This window comes from Mesocricetus auratus, unplaced genomic scaffold (assembly GCF_017639785.1).
Source record: "Mesocricetus auratus isolate SY011 unplaced genomic scaffold, BCM_Maur_2.0 Super-Scaffold_4256, whole genome shotgun sequence".
Classification (NCBI taxonomy): domain Eukaryota; kingdom Metazoa; phylum Chordata; class Mammalia; order Rodentia; family Cricetidae; genus Mesocricetus; species Mesocricetus auratus.
The window spans coordinates 96533862-96552840 of NW_024429182.1; positions in this window are offsets into that span (position 1 = coordinate 96533862).

Consider the following 18979-nt stretch of genomic DNA (forward strand, 5'->3'; position numbering starts at 1 on the left):
CATATTTATTTCCATAACTCTTCATCTTCTAAAATCCTAACTCCATATATGAAGCAATAGCTCTCTAACCATACCCCATCTTCTGGTAACTACCCTTCTGATGTCTGTCTGTCGTCTGTCTATGTAATTTTTTGAGATAGGGTCTCATCACCTCAGGTGGCCTTGAACTCCCTGTGTAGCTAAGGATGACCTTGAATGTCCGATTCCCCTAACCCTAACCCTGTACCAGGAATTGTGTGCATGCCCTACTGCACTCACTTTCATGGGAGGTTCTGGGGATCAAATCTAGGGCAAGCACTTTAGCTACATTCCCAGCTCCATCTCTGTAATTTTGAATATTCTAAATATCTTATAAAATGGAATCAAACACTACCTTATTGTGATCTCAATGCACATAATGTTCCCAAGGTTTATCTATGTGTGAATTTGCTTTATCTATGTCAGAATTTGCTTCCTTTAAGGTTGACTACATTTCCATCATAATTATATGCACTTAAAAAAAATTGGCCAAATCCCAGCACTTGGGAGGCAGAGACAAACGGATCTCTGTGAGTTCAAGACCAGCCTGGTCTACAAGAGCTAGTTCCAGGACGGCCTCCAAAACCACAGAGAAACCCTGTCTTAAAAAAACAAAAACAAAAAAAGTTATCCATTCATGGATACGTAGATTCATGTTTTAGCTGCTGTGAATAATGCTGATATGAATGTGGGCACATAGGTATGTAACTTTTGGGATGCTCTGCTTTTCATTATTTTAGAAAAAATTATTTTTTATTTTATTTTGGGACTGGAGAGATGGTTCAGCAGTTAAGAGCACAGGCTGTTCTTCCAAAGGACCCAGGTTCAATTTCCGGTACCCACATGGTAGTTCACAAATGTCTGTAACTCCAGTTTCAGAAAATCTGACACCTTCACAGAGACACATATGCAGGCAAAGCACCAATGCACAAAAATAAAAATAACCCATTAAACATTTATTTATTTTTTTATATTTTGCTTTTTTTTTTTTTTTTGAGAGTATCTTTGTGTAGCCTTGGCTGTCCTGGAGCTAGCTCTGTAGACCAGGCTGGCCTTGAACTCATAGAGCTCCACCTGCCTTTGCTTCTGTCTCCCAAGTCCTGGGATCAAAGTTGTGCACCATCACTGCCTGGCTGATTTATTACTTTTATTTTATGTATACAGTTTTGCCTACATGTATTTATGTGTATCGCATCTGCTCCTGCTGCCTATGGAGTTTGGAATAGGGCACCAGATTTCCTGGGACTGGAGTTATGGATGTTTGTGAAACATGTGGGTGCTGGGAGTAGAATTCTGGTTCTCTTCAAGAACAACATGTTCTCTTAACTCCCAAGCATCTCTCCAACTCACATTTTTTTCATTATTACTAGAGTCTCACTATGTTGTGCTGGATGGCCTTGAACTCACAGAGATCTGCCTGCCTCTGCCTCTTGAGTACCGACTAGGATTAGGCTCTCCTTTCAAATTTTCTTATTTTATTTTAAATATTTATTTTGTGTGTGTGTGTGTGTATGTGTGTGTGTGTGTGTGTGTCTTCGTGGATTCATGTGAGTGTCGGTGCCCGTATGGAAGTGTGTAGGTGCCCGTGGGGTCCAAAAGAGGGCATTGGATCCTTCCTTGCTGGAGTTTCAGGTTGTGAGCTGCCAGACATGTGTGCTAGGAACAGGCTCTCTGCAAGAATAATCTGCACTTGGGCCGGGCAGTGGTGGTTTATGCCTTTAATCCTAGCACTTGGGAGGCAGAGGTAGATTTCTGTGAGTTCAAGGGCAGCCTTGTGCTGGGACAGGCTCCAAAACTACACAAAGAAATTCTGTCCCAAAAAACAAACAAACAAAAAAGAATAATCTGCACTCTTTAGCACCAAGATATCTCTCTAGCCCCTGTTTTTGAAATGGTGGGCTATTTAAACCCAGGTTTACCCAGAAATCACAGTAATCCTCCTGCCTCAGCCTCCTGTGTACTGGGATTATAGCTGTGAGCCACCATGCCCAGCTGCTTTGTAGTTTATGTCCAGAAGTAGAATTGCTGAGTCACATGGTAATTCTACAGTGTTTTACTTAAATTTTAAAAAGATTAAAAAATTTTTTTCATGTGTATGGGTGTTTTGCCTGAATGTGTGACTGTGCATAATGTGCGTGGCTGGTACCTTTGAAGGCCAGAAGAGGGCAACTGATCTGGAACTGAAGCTACAGATGGTTGTGAGCCACCATGTAGGTCTGGGAACCAAACCTGGGTCCTCTGCAAGAGCAGCCAGTGCTCATGACCGCTGAGCCCTCTCTCCAATCCAGCAGTGTTTTTACTTTTTTAAAAAAGATTTATTTATTTATTTATTATGTATACAATGTTCTGCCTGCATGTATCCCTGCAGGCCAGAAGAGGGCACCAGATCTCATTACAGATGGTTGTGAACCACCATATGGTTGCTGGGAATTGAACTCAGGACCTCTGGAAGAGCAGCCAGTGCTCTTAACCTCTGAGCCATCTCTCCAGCCCCTATTTTTACTTTTTAAGGAACTGCTTTGTCATTTACATTTACACCAACAGTTCCTAAAGGCTCTAGTTTCTCCCCATCTGCACAAATACATGTTCTTTTTCCCATTACATTTTAGACTGTAGGGACTGAGACCTGACAGGTCAACCTCTTCAACAAGTCCTCCTCACTGGTGAGTGTGGTGCATCCTCAATTGGACACATCTACATATCTGGGGTGCTCAAGGAGTTACAATGGGATGGGTCAGTGTTCTCTTCTGTCATTCTATGGCTTTCTCTGATCAAATCCGGGTTCTCACCCTGGCCCACAAATATCCTGGGTGCCAGCACTCCTGCCCACCTCCTTTTATCTTGCTTTTCTTCATACACACACTAATTGTTTTGCTCAGAGATGCTCTTCCCAGATGAAAAGTTCATCCCATCCCCCTGCTTGCCCCAGTACCCAAACCTTGTATTATTTACCCACTGACTCACCTTGGACCTTGCTAGCTTTTCCAAGCCGTCTTTGGTGGCCCTGTACTAAGTTGGGTGTCTTTGCTGTGTCATATAGAACCTCTGTTTCCTTGATTGCTCAGCTCAGCTTATTGAATTGTTCGCAGCAGAGTGTGGTTTTAGTGCAGAACTGTGTCCTCTTTATCATTGTCTCTCCTGCTTCAACTATTTAGGAATGACTGAGACCCACCTGCCCTTGTCTTCAGGGGAAGAGTTCTCATTGGAGATTCCCACTCCACACTCTGCAAAGCGATCCCTTTCCTTCCTGTGCCCTCCTCTCCCCAGACACAGGGCAGTGCCTTCCTCCTGGGTCATCCTGTGCCTGTAGGAAACTTCTCCCAGGGGGATGTCTTTGTGAGTGCCTGTTCCTTCCCCATGACAAGGCTGACCACCCACAGAAGCAGCTACAGTTTGCAGGACAAACAAAGATATGAGTGAATTTGAGGGGCCCACTGCTGCTGGAAGTCGTAATTCCAGGTGTCTCAGAGGCCACCGTCCAACCTGTCACATTTACAGTGTAGTCCTTGAGCCAATAATACCTCCCCACCCCAACCCCTGTTCTGCAACACTTCTTTTAGAAGTTTGGTGGATTTTTATTTTTATTTTGTGTAGACGATGCTTTGTCGGTCTGTATGTCTGTGTATTATATGTGTTACTAGTGCCCGTGGAGAACAGAAGAGGACATCGGATTTCCAAGAACTGTAGCTACAGGTGGCTGTGAGTTACTGTGTGGGTACCAGAAATCAAACCCAGACAATACAGAGAAACCCTGTCTCGTAAAACAAAAAAACAAAAAACAAAAACAAACAAACAAAAAAAGGAATCAAACCCAGGTCCTCTGGAAAAGCAGCCAGTGCTCTTAACTCCTGATCCATCTCCCCTGCAACACTAGTTTCAGTTGGAATTCTAGCACAGCTAAGAGTAATCACATAGCATCATTTGCAGAATGTCGGCTATGGAATTCTCAGGGCAGGAGTCAGCCTCAAGACCATTGTATGTACAGCTGGGTTTCTCTCTTTGCTGGCAGTCACCGGCTGCTTGCTGACTTAGTAGCTGAGAAACAGCTGGAAACAGTGCTTTGAACCTTGTCCACTGTTGTGGTGGGATAGGGGACATGGGGGGATTTTGAAAGCCAGGTGAGAGAGAGAGAGAGACAGAGACAGAGACAGAGACAGAGAGACAGAGACAGAGACAGATAGACAGAGACAGAGACAGAGAGACAAAGACAGAGACAGAGACAGAGACAGAGAGACAGACACACAGAGAGAGACAGACAGAGAGAGAGATAGAGAGACAGAGACAGAGAGACAGAGACAGAGAGACAGACAGACACACAGAGAGAGACAGAGAAAGAGAGAGAATATTAAACAGATTTCTGAAAGAAGAGGAAAGGCAATGTGGGGTGGCTGGTGACTAGGAGTCTGGAGTAGGGGACACATTCCGTCTGAGGACTGCCCACCCCCATATGTGCTCTTGTGAGAGAACTAAAACGCTCTGAGGCTGGAGAGATGGCTCAACAATTAGAGGCTAGGCTCCCAACTAAAATGCTCTGGTACCAAGTGCTGTCTCAGCAATGTTGTGGGAGCCTCCTGTGAACATGATGTCTGCAGTTTAATGACTGATGGCGAATTCTAGCACCTGATGCTGATGGGCATAGCTCTGCCCTGCTACTGATTGTGCCTTGGCTTTCTCTTCTGTAAGCTGCTTTAGTTTAATGATTAGATGAGTAAAAACAATACAGTGTTGGAATATACAGTGTTTGCATATATTCATTCTATATTTACTTAGAGGAGTATTAGAGTGGCTTACAGGCTGTAGTCCAGCTATTCCAACAATGGTTCTCTACCCATGGGAAGACCAAGAATTCAATAATTGTTCTGTCCGTGAGTCTGGCTGTCTCAACCGGTCTTTGGTATTCACTGTAATCCTAAAGAAGTAGGCTCTAGTACCAGTTAAGGAAGGAACTTGTCGTTGAGAGTAGGGCAAGTAGGCAAAAAATGAAAGCTTCCTTCTCCCATGTCCTTTATGGAGCTGCCACCAGAGAGTGAGGCTCAGACTAAGGTGGACCTTCCGACCTCAGAAGATCTGGACTAAAGGTGGGTTTCCCACTTCAAACGCTGTAAGAAAATTCCCTCACAGATGTAACCAGATAATTGGTTTTGGTTCATTCCAGATATAGCCAAGTTGACAACGGACAGTCACCATCACAAATAGTGTCTTGTATATAGCAAACATTAATGAAGTTAGCTTCTACCGCACCACCAGGATCCTGAAGAATTACCCAGCCTGACCCCTGCAGAGACTGAGGTTAGGGGAGGAGTCTGGTGGGAGGAGCACAAAAAAAGACAGTGGGACTGAGGCAGGGTGGAGGAAGCCTGCCCAGAGAAAACGGGCTGCAAGGAGGAGCCTGTGGAGTGAGCCCTGTGGATCCCACTCTGTACTCTGAGCTCTACACCAACGAACCCACAGATGCTGGGCAGCAGCAGGGCTACGAGAACATCTGAGGTAAACCCGGAGAACACTGCCAACCATCGGTCACAAGGAGAAGGGCAGCCTGGGGGTTCCAGGGGTACTGTCTTAGCTGCCCCATTTTAGAGCAGGCACTGTTCTTCACCCCCAGTGCTCTAAGGCAAGATCTCCTGGGCTGTGAGTGTCACCTCCATGGTGAGCCTTCCTGCTACTACAGTGTAGGCTGCTACTCCTATGAGGCAATGACCTCAGGAGCCTCGATATCCCTTTATAATAAGAGCTAAGTGGAGTCGGATATCTCTCTCCCTCTGGCCATTATCACCCTGAACACGAGTCATCTCGGAAGCTAAGCATACTCAGGGCTGGTTAGAAATTGGATGGGCGACATCCGACATCCCGGCTGTGCTGGTTTGAGAGAGAATGGTCCCTATAAGGTCATAATTCAAATACTTGATCACCAGAGAGTGGCACTGTTTTCAAGGATTAGAAGGTGTGTCTTCGTTGGAGAAAGTGTGTCTATCACTGGGGGTTGACTTTGGGGTTTCAAAAGTTCATTCATTGTAAGCTCACAGTTTCTTTCTTCCTGCTGCCTGCTTTTTTTTTTTTTTTTGGTCTTGTTTTTCGAGGCAAGGTTTCTTTGTGTAGCCTAGGCTTTCCTGGAACTTGCTGGCCTCAAACTCAGGGATCTGCCTGCCTCTGCCTCACAAGTGCTGGAATTAAAAGGACTGCACCACCATGCCCCACTCAATTTTTTTCCTTTAAAAAATTTAAATTAGCACTCGGGAGGCAGAGGCAGGCGGATCTCTGTAAGTTCGAGACCAGCCTGGACTACCAAGCGAGTTCCAGGACAGCCTCCAAAGCCACAGAGAAACCCTGCCTCTAAAAACCAAAAACAAAAAAATTTAAATTAGAAGCGATCTTATTTCATATATCAATCCCAGTTCCCTCTCCTTCCCATCCTCCCATGCCCCCCACTGGCCCCCATCCCATCCATCTTCTGCTCCATAGAAAGGGGCCTTCTACGGGGGAATCATCAAAAGTCGGTCACATCATTTGGGGCAGGGCCTAGGCCCTCTCCTGTGTGTCTAGGCTGAGAGACTATTCCTCCATGGGGAATGGGCTCCTAAAGTCCATTCTTACACTGGGTATAAATGCTGTTCCAGTACCAGGGGCCCCATAGATTCCCCAGGCCTCCTAACTGACATCCACTAACTGAAGCCATCCTATGCTGGCTTCCAAGCTGTCAGTCTGGTGTCCATGAGCTCTCCCTTGTTCAGGTCAGCTGTTGCTGTGCGTTTGTCCAGCCTGGTTTTGACCCTTTGCTCACCACTCCTCCCTCTCTACGACTGGATTCCAGGAATTCAGCTAATTTTTTTTTTAAAGAGTTGCTGTGGTCATGATGTATCTTCACAGCAATAGAACACTAAGACACCAGTCTAGACTGAACTATAACAGATAAGCTCTGTAGTTTCTCAGATAGGGGCTGTAGAAAAATCCAAAGCTAAGGTTTGATTCTATTCTATTAGTTACATGTATTGCTGTCTGTGACCAGACAGAAACTTAAGGGCAAATAACTTATTTTAATTCATGGCCTCAGAGATTTCAGTGCATAGACCTTGACTCCACTGAGTTTGGGCCTGTGTTGAGGAGGGCATCATGGCAGCAGCAGGTGTGTGGAAGAGGCAGCTGTTTAGCTTCAGGCTGGAAACAGAAAGTGAGGACAGGGTTAGGGACCAGGTGAGACCTTCAAAGCCAAGCCCCGTGACCTACTTCCCCGTGACCCACCGCCTCGAGTTTCCAGGATTTAAATAGCGATGTCAGGTCGGGACACACACATGTACCAGTTGCGGACAGTTCACATTTAGTCCTTAGCACCTACCAAGCACACCACAGGTTGATAAACTTAGCTAGGTGGTAGTTGGGAGGAAGGGACCTACCTAAGGGCTTCTATAGTTGACACTTACAAATCGGTCATCCCAGCACAAGCCTTCCCTTTGGGAATTGAGAATAGTTCCTTCTACCCACGTGATCACTCAGGACAGGTGTGCTCACACAATCCTGCCCTCAGTCGGAATTGGTCTAAGTGTGGGTCCTGGCCAAAAGTGACCTAACAAAGCTCTTCCTCACCATGTATTGTTATATGAATTTAGAAAATAAGAGAGTATTATTTATTTTTAGACAGGATCTTATTATGTAGCTTTGGCAGGCCTGGAACTCATTATATGGTCTAGGCTGGCCTCAAGCAGGCAGAGATCAACTGCTTCTGCCCCCTAACTTTTGGTATTAAAGGCACTCGACACTATGCTCAGTGGCACACATTTAGTGTGTGTGTGGTGTGTGTGTGTGTGTGTGTGTGTGTGTGTGTGTATGTGTGTGTGTGATTCAGAAGATACCTTTTGGGGGTCCATTTTCTTCTGGAATGCAAGTCCTGTGGATCAAACTCATGTCATCAGTCTTGGTGGCTGCAAGCACCTTTCCTTGCTAAGCTGACTCACTGGCCCTTCCTGAGACATCTTTCCTCGTTCTTCAAATTAGTCGTCTAGCCATTTATTGGATTTTATTTATTACCTTACACATTCTTACATGTTTAATCTAGTTCAAGCTGGATTTCTCTCACTTCTAAGGCAATGAGTCCAAACAGAGTTGGTAGGGTGTGTGGGGATGCAAATGGAAGAGCCTGAACTTTGGAACGGGCTCTGCTCATGTGGACGGGATGCAGTGAGGTCCCTCCATCAGGGCTAGACACTCATCCCTGTCAGAAGATAAAGCAGCAGCTGGGACAATGCTGCATTCTGTCCTTTGGACTTGTCCTCAGTCTTCCTCTTTTTTCCATGCAACTTCAGGGGATTAAAGTGGAAAATGGTAAAATATTGGAGTGCACTTTGTGAAGACCTCAGGGGGAGTCCTTGAAAAGAAGGACATTCAAACTGGCATTGGGGGGGTCCAGGGAGACAGGGGGGGTCATGCACGGTCGTTGTTTGAATAAGAGTGCCCCCATAGGCTCATATATTTGGATGCCTGATCAATAGGGAGTGGAACTGTTTGAAAGGATTACAAGGATTAGGAGGCATAGCCTTGTTGAAGGAGGTGTGTCACTGGGGGTTGGCTTTGAGGTTTCAAAAGCCCGAGCATGGCCCAGGCTCTCTCTCTCTCTCTCTACTTATGGATCATGATGTAGGACTCTGAGCTACTTCTCCAGCACCATGTCTGCTTGGGTGCCACCATGCTCCCTGCCATGATGATGGACTAACCACGGAAACTGTAAGCAAGACCACAATTAACTTCTTTCTTTATAAGAGTTGCCATGGTCATGGTGTCTCTTCACAGCAGTAGAACACTGACTAAGACACACACTTACGGGCATCTTGGGGTATATAGCAAGACAGAGTGGGGAGGGGAAGCAAGCGAGGGGAGGGGCAGAGAGCAACAGGACCACGTGCGGTTGTGGTAAGGAAGCTCCTCCTGAGCTGAAACCTGAGGTTGCTTCAGGAGGATGAGCAAGAGTCACACGGCTCACTGAGTCCATGTTTTACAGACTAGCCCCATCCTAGAGTGAAGCATGGGTAAGGGACTGAGGAATGCCTGCCAGGTGAAATGGGGATGTCTGCGAAGATCTGGAGAAATGAGGCAAGTGTGACTTCCAGAACCTTGGGACTTTGGACCAATGGGTTATTTTTTCTTTTCTTTCTTTTGAGACAGGGCCTCACTATGTAGCTCTGGCTGTCCTGGAACTTGCTCTGTAGAACAGACTGACCTCAAACTCCCAGAGATTCACCTGCTTTTGCCTCTGGAGTGCTGGGATTAAGAGTATGAGCCACCACCACCCAGTTTGACTTTGGCCCAATGGAATGGAAAAGTTGACATTTGTTATTCCTTTTTTTTTTTTAATTTATTGCCAAGCAGAGGTGGCACACACCTTTAATCCTAGCATTCTGGAGGCAGAGGCAGTCCAATCTCTGTGAGTTAGAGGCTAATTCCAGGACAGCTAGAGATACATAGGGAAACACTGTCTTAAAAAACCAAAAATAAATAAATTAAAAAGAAAAAGAAAGGATAAAATGGGAGGATGGATCTGGAAGGAGTTAAGGGAAAGGGTTGGGGGAATGCTAAAAATACATTGTATAAAAATCTCAAAGAAAAAAATTCTCAAAGAATTAATAAAAATATTAAACAATACTGCAGCCTGACACACTGATAGTCTGTCAAGTCATTGACTCGTTTCTTCCATCCAGGATCTTCCACAGACCTAACTCCTGCACTGCTGAACTGTCTCTCATCTTCCCTCCCGTCCACTCCCCCTCCCTCCCTTCCTCTCCTTCTTTTTCCTCTGGACTGACATACACAGAGGTAAGCTTTGTCAATCTCCTAGGTCCTTCCAGTCAAATTGGTGAGCAAGATTAACTGTTACATCTTACTGTCAAATTGGTGAGCAAGATTAACTGTTTCAACATCATACAGTGATCGCTGCTGTTGTTGACAGACTCTCATGTATCCCTGGTTGGCCCTGAACTCACTGTGTAGTCAAGGACACCACTGAACTTTTTCCTTTTTCTCCTCTCTCTCTCTCTCTCTCTCTCTCTCTCTCTTTCTCTCTCTCTCTCTCTGTCTCTGTCTCTCTCTGTCTCTCTCTCTGTCTTTCTCTTTTTAAAAGACTTACTTTGGGGAGCAGTGGTGGTGCACGCCTTTAATCCCAGCACTTGGGAGGCAGAGGCAGGTGGATCTCAGTGAGTTCGAGGTTAGTCTGGTCTACACAGCGAGTGCCAGGATAGGCTCCAAAGCTACACAGAGAAACCCTGATTCCAAAAGAAAAAAGAAAAAGAAAAAAGAAAAAAAAGAGAGAGAGACTTGCTTATGTATTTCTTATGTATTTTATGTATATGTGTTTTGTCTGCATGGGTGCACACCAGAAGAGGGCACTGGATCCCATGAGTCCACAGTTATAGACATAGACAGTCACGGGTGCTGGGAACTGAACTCAGAAGAGCAGCCAGTGTTCCTAACCGCTGAACCCTTTCCTGCCCCCAGACCTCTAACTTCTGATCCATCTGCTTCTACATCCCAAGTGCTAGAATTACAAGCTTGGGACACCATGTCTGTTCTATCATCGTGATTTTAATTTGTATTTTCCTTAAGGCTAAATTTTGAGCATATTTCATGTGCTTATTGGCCACTTAATTATCTTTCTTTGATAAAAATGTTTTCAGATCCTTTGCTCATTTTAAAGGTCAGGAGCCCTTTTATTGATCATTTGTGATAGTTCTTTATGTACTCTGAATAGCAGGCCCTTATTAAATATACTGTTTTGGATAGATATTTCTGTAGGTTGTTTTTCACTTTGTTATTTTGAGACAGAGTCTCCAGGCTGGCCTTGAACTCTCAGAGATCCTCGGGCCTCTGCCTGAGTACTGGGATTAAAGGCATGTGCCACCATTATGCCTGGCAGCTCACTTTTTTTCTTTTAACTTTAACTTTTTTATTTATTTACTTTTTATTGTTTGTGTGTTTTTCAAGACAGAGTTTCTGTGTGTAGCTTTTGGAGCATGTCCTGGAACTCACTCTATAAGCCAGGCTGGCTCAACTCACAGTGAGATCTCTGCCTCCAGAGTGCTGGGATTAGAGGTGTGCACCACCACTGCCCAGATCAGCTGCTTACTTTTACATGCATTGGTGTTTTGTCTGCATGTATATCTGTCACAGGGCATTGGGTCCCCTGGAACTGGAGTTACAGTTGTGAGCTGCTATGCGGGTCCTGGGAATTGAACCTGGGCCCTCTAGAAGAGCAGTCAGTGCTCTTAACCACTGAGCCATCTCTCCAACCCCACTCCCCCACCTCCCCATCACTTTCTTAACAATACTATCTTTTGTCCAGGCAAGACAGACACTCTGCCAACTGAGCTACATCCCTGTCTTTATGAGTGTTCTTTATAAAAAGTTTTTTTTTTAATCTTTTGATTTTCATAGCAGCAGCTCTCAAACTGGGTTTACACCCCTTCAGGGATCAAACAGCCTTTTTTACAGGGGTCACGTATCAGATATATCCTGCATATCAGATATTTGCATTACGATGCATAACAGTAGCAAAATTACAGTTCTGAAGTAGCAATGAAATAATTTAATGGTTGGGGGTCACCACAACACGAGGGACTGTATTAAAGGCTCATAGCATTAGGATTGCTGTTGTAGAGGAAGACCCTGGACTTCCTGTCCTCCTGCCTCCACCTGCTGCGTGCTGTGCGGACGGTGAGCCGTGACCATGCCTGTTTATATTAAACCCAGGGCTTTGCACACGCTGGCTAGTCACTAGTCACTCTACCAACTGATCCTTGATTTCATTGGTTTTCTTCTTCCTTTTCCTTTTCAAAGCTTGAGACCATTTTATTAGAGTTTAAGAGATAAACCTCGAGCTAGGCAAATTGTAAATCCAGCAGCTGCCCATAGGAGAATGGGGCAGAGAAGGAATAAAAACCACAGATTTCTGGGCCAGTCAGTCACAGGTGGGGGGAGAGGACTTAGGAAAGGAGCAGGAAGCTCAAAGCACCTGAACCTCATGCTTAGGCTCTGGCCAGGATCGGAGAGGAAGAGAGGAAGAGGAGACTCGGCAGGATTTGTATGGCTGCTAGGAAGCCCGCCTTAGAGCTTTGGTTTTTGATATCAATATCTAAGACACTATTGACTAGTCTAGGGTCATGACAACCACGCCTCTCAAAAATTATGGTATATATATGCATACATATAAACACAAAAACTCACCACTTAGACCATTCTAAATGTTGGCACACACCTTAGATCATGGACAACAGCTTCTCCATGAGTTAAAAGGCCAGCCAGGGCTACATCATTTAATGGCATTTCAGGCATTTACCATGTTGCAGGGCATCATGTCTATCTAGTTCCAGAAAATCATACATCTGTTACGGCAATGCTTCCCATTCTTCCCCTTTGCTGGCACCAGGAGCCACTAACTTACTACTGCCTGTCTCTATTCTGGGCATTTTAACTGGAATCATATACTAGGTCTCCTTTTGTGTCTGATTTTTCACTCAGCATGAGGCTTTCAGGACTTTGCCCATGTTGTAGCATGTGTCCATATTTTGTCACTCTTTTGTCCCCCCAAGATAAGGTTTCTCTGTAGATCAGGCTGGCCTCAAAATCAGAGATCTGCCTGCCTCTGCCAGTTTTGTTTTAAATGTGGGTTCTGGGGAATTGAACTGAGGTCCTCACTCTCCTATAGCAAGGACTGTTGACTGAGCCTGCGTATCTCCCTCACCCAAGGTTCTCACTATGTAGCTCTGGCTCTCTTGGAACTCACTGTGCAGATTAGGCTTACCTCAAACTTAAAAGAGATTTGGTTGCCTTTGCCTTCTGGGTGCTGGGAGACAGGGTTTCTCTGTGTAACATTGCTGGCTATCCTGGAACTCCCTCTGTAGACCAGGCTTTCCTGGACCTCACAGAGATTCTCCTGCCTCTGCCTGGAGAGCTGGGATTAAAGGCGTGCACTACCATTGCCGGCTAGAGCTCTTATATATAGGCCTTTCTTCTATTGTGAGTTAATTTTTGTGTATATTGTAAGAAACGGAGTTTATTTCTTGGCACATGGATATCCAGTTGTCCTAATATTCTTATTCTTTTGAATTGTAATGCATACATTTTAACATTGGGCAATATGAGTGGGCAGCAGAAGCTATAATAGTATTTATGTCTAGGTATGGGTATGGCCCTCTGTTGGGCTAACTGCCTGGGAAATTAGGTAACTTAGTGAAGAGTTGATCTGGATATAGGTTTTACTGTTGCTATGGTTACTGTAATAGTGGAGAAGAGCCAATAGAATCGATATATATAATTATAAGGGGGGCTTATTAGATTGGCTTACACAATCAGAGGCTGGGTAGTCTCCTAACAGCCATCTGCAAGCTAGAGATCTAGGGGAAGGAGTAGCTGCTCGGCCCAGGAATGTGGCAGCTTCAGAGCAAGAACCTGTGATGCAGCCCAGGGTGGGGCTGGAGGCTGAGAAACACAGTCTGGATGGTATCTGATGTCTCTAGACGATGCTGGGGCCAGAAGAAAGACTTGAATTTATCCTGGCAGACAACTTCTTATTTATTAATTGACTTATTGATTGGTGGTAGGGATTCAGGGTCCTCTGGCATCTGATAACACTCCAAGTCAGAGTGCTAACATTAAACTATATCTCCAGTCCTTAAACTTTCCATTTTCCTCTTCTTACCACTCTTCTTCTCACTCTTCCTCCTCCTCCTTCTTGGTTTTTTGAGACGGGTTTCTCTGTGTAACAGCCCTTGCTGTCCTAGAACTCACTCTGTAGACCAGGCTGGCCTCAAACTCACAGAAATCTGCCTTGCCAGCCCATCTTCTGAGTGCTGGGATTAAAGATGTGCACCACCACCACCTGGCTCCCTCCTTTCCTACTGAAAAATATTTTTGAAGTGCTGGATCACTGGGGCTGGAGTTACATACAGGTGGTGCTGAGGAACTGAACTTGGATCTTCAGTGTTCTGGGGGGAAGCTCCACCCCAAGCCCCCTCCCTTATCTCTCCAAACCCTGCTACATCTCAGAAAGTCCACCAAATGGTGACTCTTCCCCCAGAGATGCTCAAGACCACTCCCACAGGGTATTTAAACTGTCCTCCAGAAAAGACATGTGGTTTTCCAGTCTCTCTTCTCTGTCTCCTCTCTGGGGGGGGGGGGCTAGAAAATAATCTGGGAACATTTTTATCCATGAAACCTGGGCTTTTTCTGATTTGGTTTGCTTTGTATTTCTGGGTTGTTGGAGAGGTTTATCAGGGTGCAGAAACTTTTCATCCAGACCCTTTAATCTTCTATTATACAAATTACAAATATTTCCTCCAATTCTGTGGGTTAGTTTTAAACTTGTTTAGTATTTATGTATATGGATGTTTTGTCCGCATGTTTGTGTGTGCAACATCTTTGTACATGGTGCCTATAAAGGCCAGAAGAGGGTGTCAGATCTTCTAGAATCGAAGTGACAAGACAGTTGTGAGTCACCAAGTACGAGCTGGGAACCAAACCCTGGTCTTCTTCTAGAGCTGCAAGTGCCCTTAACCACTGAGCCATCTCTCCTGTTTTTTTCCTTCTGTTTTTTTTAAGTCAAGAGAAGGCATTGCATTTTGTCAGTACTTTATATGAAGCAAGATGATCATGTGGGTTTCTTCCCTCCTCGCCTTGTCAGTGCAGTGCAGTGAGTTGACAGATTCCCCTCACGTGAATTATCCTTGCATTGCAGGGATAAATCCTACTTAGTGACAACATGAATCCTCTTTATATGCTACTGAATTTGTGTTCCTTGTGCTGAGACATTGACTGTAGTTTTCTTCATGTGTCTTGTCTTGCCTTTGGTATGGAGGTAGCCTGGTTTCAGTTTGAGTTAGGAGTACACCTTCCTTTTAATTTTTCTTTTTTAACTTTAGGATTCTTGTTTGTTCTTCTTTAACTCTTCGGTGGAATTAACTAGTGAAGGCATCAGGTCTAGGGATTTGTCAGGACTTTTTTTTTATAATTTGCTTATTTTTATTTCATGTGCATTTGTGTTTTGCCTGCATGTATCTCTGTGTAAGGGCATCTTCCTTTGGTTATCTGAGATTCTTTGAGTCAGTTATTTAACTGGACATGGTACATGCTTAAAACCAAGAATTAGGGCTGAAGAGATGGCTCAGAGGTTAAGTGTTTATTGCTCTTACAGAGGACCTGGGTTCAAGTCCTACCACCCACAAGGTCACACAGCCTTCTGTAACCCCAGTTTCAGTGGCTGAAACTCTTCTGCTCCAGTAAGCACAAGGCTGCATGTGGTGCGCAGAAAGACAAAACACTCACACACATATAGTAAAAAGAACTAAAATTCAAAGTTAAGGAGACCCCAGGACAGGGAAAGCTGAGCTAGGAGCAGTACTGTTTCAAGTTTGAGGACATCCTGGGCTACAAAGTAAGTTGAAGGCCAGGCAGGGCTATCTCATCTCAAAAAGCAAAAACAAACCAAAGCAAAAACCCCACGGTGTTAGGTTAGGTAAACCTGCTATTCTACCTCTTTCAACGATGGGTTCTGTTCTTATTTTCTTCTCTAAATGGGACACAATGCATCCACCCCAGTTTCCTTCAAGTCTCTCCTCTGAGGTTTGCAAAGTTTGATTGCTGTAGGCTGCTTCTGTGACAAGGACCAGCCTTAGTGTCTCCATCTTCAACCCACTCACAAAAAGTTTTGGGCAACCATAAAGCCCAGTGTAGCTTAGAACTTGCTCATGTAGGTGAGGCCTGAGTCAGGGCTGAACACGATTGGCAATCAACCACCGGCTGAGCTACATCTCCAATCTTTAAATTTTGTCAGATCTTGTTTTTTTTTTTTTTGTTTTTTGAGACTGGGTTTCTCTGTTGTTTTGCAGGCTGTCCTGGAACTCGCTCTGTAGACCAGGCTGGCCTCGAACTCACAGAGATCCACCTGCCTCTGCCTCCTGAGTGCTGGAATTAAAGGCGTGCACCACCAACGCCTGGCCCAGTGGTTTTTTCTTGTTAAATTTCATAAGACTTTATAATATTGAATAGGTAAAACATTAATATGGCTTAAAACTTGTTTAAGTGAATATTTTGCTAGATGGTGGTGGTACACATCTTTAATCCCAGCACTTGGGAGGCAGAGGCAGGTGTATCTCTGAGTTCCAGGCCGGCCTGGTCTACAAAGTAACAGCTAGGTCTGTTATACAGAGAAACCCTGTCTCAAACAAACAAACAAACAAACTAACAAACAAACAAACAAAGTAAATGTCTTGACATTTCCTTTCCACTGCTGTCCCTCAGATAACTGTCTCCCCTTGTGTGGTGGATTATGAACACCTGAGTAAATACACCCCCCTGTTTGATGCAACTGAGATCCTAATGTCTTTTATCCTCATGACTTTTTGCTTCTGGTTGTGGTGGTCTGAATGAAGTCTCCCCTATATTCTAGATAATTTGAATATTTGGCCTCCAGTTGGTGACACTTAGGTGTGGCTTTGCTGGAGGAAAGCATCACTAGGGGTGGAGTCTGAGGTTTAAAAGCCTTTCACCACTCCAAATTCATTCTCTGCTTCCTGTTTGTGGTTGAAGATGCGATCCCTCACGGTCACCTGCAACGGCCTCCGCCATTCCTGGCAGTGATGGTGATTAACTCACCCCTCTGGAACTCTCAGCCCCAAATACAAATTTTCTCTGGTCACGGTGCTTTACCACAGTAACAACAGAAAAGTGACTAATACGATGGTAGAATAAAGAGATTTTTTTTACACTCAGCTTTTATTTAGCCACTCACCAAATATCATTAATGCTGATAGGTTTACAACTGCCCTTGGGTTTTCTACATACACAATTGTACATCAAAACAAGAGAATTTACTTTCCAACATTTGTACCAATTTGGTATTCTCCCCTGGCTTCTTTCTCTGGAACCTTCTAAACAATGTCTTACTTCAGCCTTTACAGACAGGTTATACTTACAAGTAAAATATTTATTAGTTCTTTGATGGTCTATCATATACAAATAATTTTTCTTTAACTCAGGGTTAAAGAAATCCCACTCAAAACTGCATACACTGATGTTTTATCTTTCACTTAAAAACCTTAATTTTGAAGTAGTTCTAAACTTACAGAAAAGTTCACAAGATACAAAGAATTTCTGTATGCAGTTTCTTCTCTTCAGAGTGTAACTCAGTGTGCAAGCATGCTCGGCAAATTAAGATCCCTGAAACAGTTCAAGTTGCCTTTATATTTTCTAAAAATAAGGACATTCTCTTCAATATTCATAACTATAAAAGTGAAACAAACATTATCCTTCCATAGGTGACTAGCTCTTGCTCTGGTGGATTGATGGCTTTGCTGACTGGGCAGAAGCTGCATGTCCTCATGAGACAGTCTACAGTTCAACTTACTTGGAATTTCTGCATCTAGTCAGAGGTGAGATTAGGGTTCTAACAGTCAGTTTTATCAAGTCTGAGTACATGTGGGTCTTCTATTTGTTTCACATAGGTCACGCTGGCCTTGTAGTCACTACTTAGCAATGATCCTCCTGCCTCCACCTCCCAAGTGCTAGGTTTACAAGAATGAGTCACTATGTCTCCCCACCCTTTTAAAAGGCTAGCTTAGGCTGGCCTTGAACTTGTAGTTGAGGATGACTCTGAATTCCTGATCCTCCTTGTACAATCGTTTCATTGAGGGATGCCAAGCCAAGAACTTGAGGGCAGAACCTGGAGGAAGTGAAGCCGAGATCACAGAGAAACTCTGCTTACTGGCTTTCTCCTCTACCTTTTCTATACAGCTAGGTCCACCTGCCCAGCGATGGTACTGCCCATACAAGGCTGGGTCCTCCTACTTAAATTTGCAATTTAAAAACGCCCCACAGACTTGCCAACTGGCCAACCAAATGGAGGCAGTTCCTCAGTTGAGGTCCTCTCTCCCCAAGTGACTTGAGTGTCAAGTTGAAACTAACCAGTACATATATACATATATATTTCAACCCCAAAGTTTAATTATGGGGATGAGGAGATGGTTTATTTGGTAAGGGCCTGCTACATTAGCATGAAGACCAAAGTTCAGTTCTTAACACTTACAGGAAAAGCTCAGTGTGCTGGTACATGCTTGTAACCACAGCCCTAGCAAGGGAGACAGGGAGCTCCCTGGCAGTCAGCTCAGCCTCTACTCCAGTGAGATCCTGTCTCACAAACTTTGGTCCAATGGGATGGTTCAGTAGGTAAAGGTGTTTGTCTTCAAGACCTCCAAGAGAATGGATCTCTACATGCATGCCATGGCAAAAACATCCTTCTCCTTTCTACACACAAAGTAAATAAAAATGTAATAAAGTTTTTAAAAAAATGTAATGTACTAACAAAAAAACCAAGACAAATGGCTGAGGAACATACCTGAGGCTGACCCCTAACCTCTATATACACTCCTCTCCCAAAACATGGAAGCAAATCCACACAAAAGTTTAATTAAAGTGCTTTTTGTGCTGCCAGGCGTTGGTGGCACGCCTTTAATTCCAGCACTTGGGAGGCAGAGGCAGGCGGATCTCTGAGTTTGAGGCCAGCCTGGTCTACAGAGTGAGTTCCAGGACAGCCTCCAAAGCTACACAGAGAAACCCTGTCTCGAAAAACCAAAAGTGCTTTTTGTGGTGAGGTGTGGTGGTGCACGCCTTCAATCCCAGCAGTGGGAAGGTAGAGACAGGTGGATCTCTGAGTTCAAAGCCAGCTTGGCCCTACACAGTAAGATCTTATCTCAAAAAATACAAAAACACACAAAAGTCCATTGCCACAAAAAACAAACACAAAAGCAGATCAACCCAGAAACTGTTCTGTGGTGCTAGTGACTAGACAGAGTCTCACACAGGTTCAGCTGTCACTGAGCTACACCCTAGCCCACAACACAGACTGCATCTTGAGTCAGTTTTCTAGGACACTGTCATTTACCTGTTTTCAGGTTTTTGCTATGAAATTATAAACATTATTTCCCCATTCTGT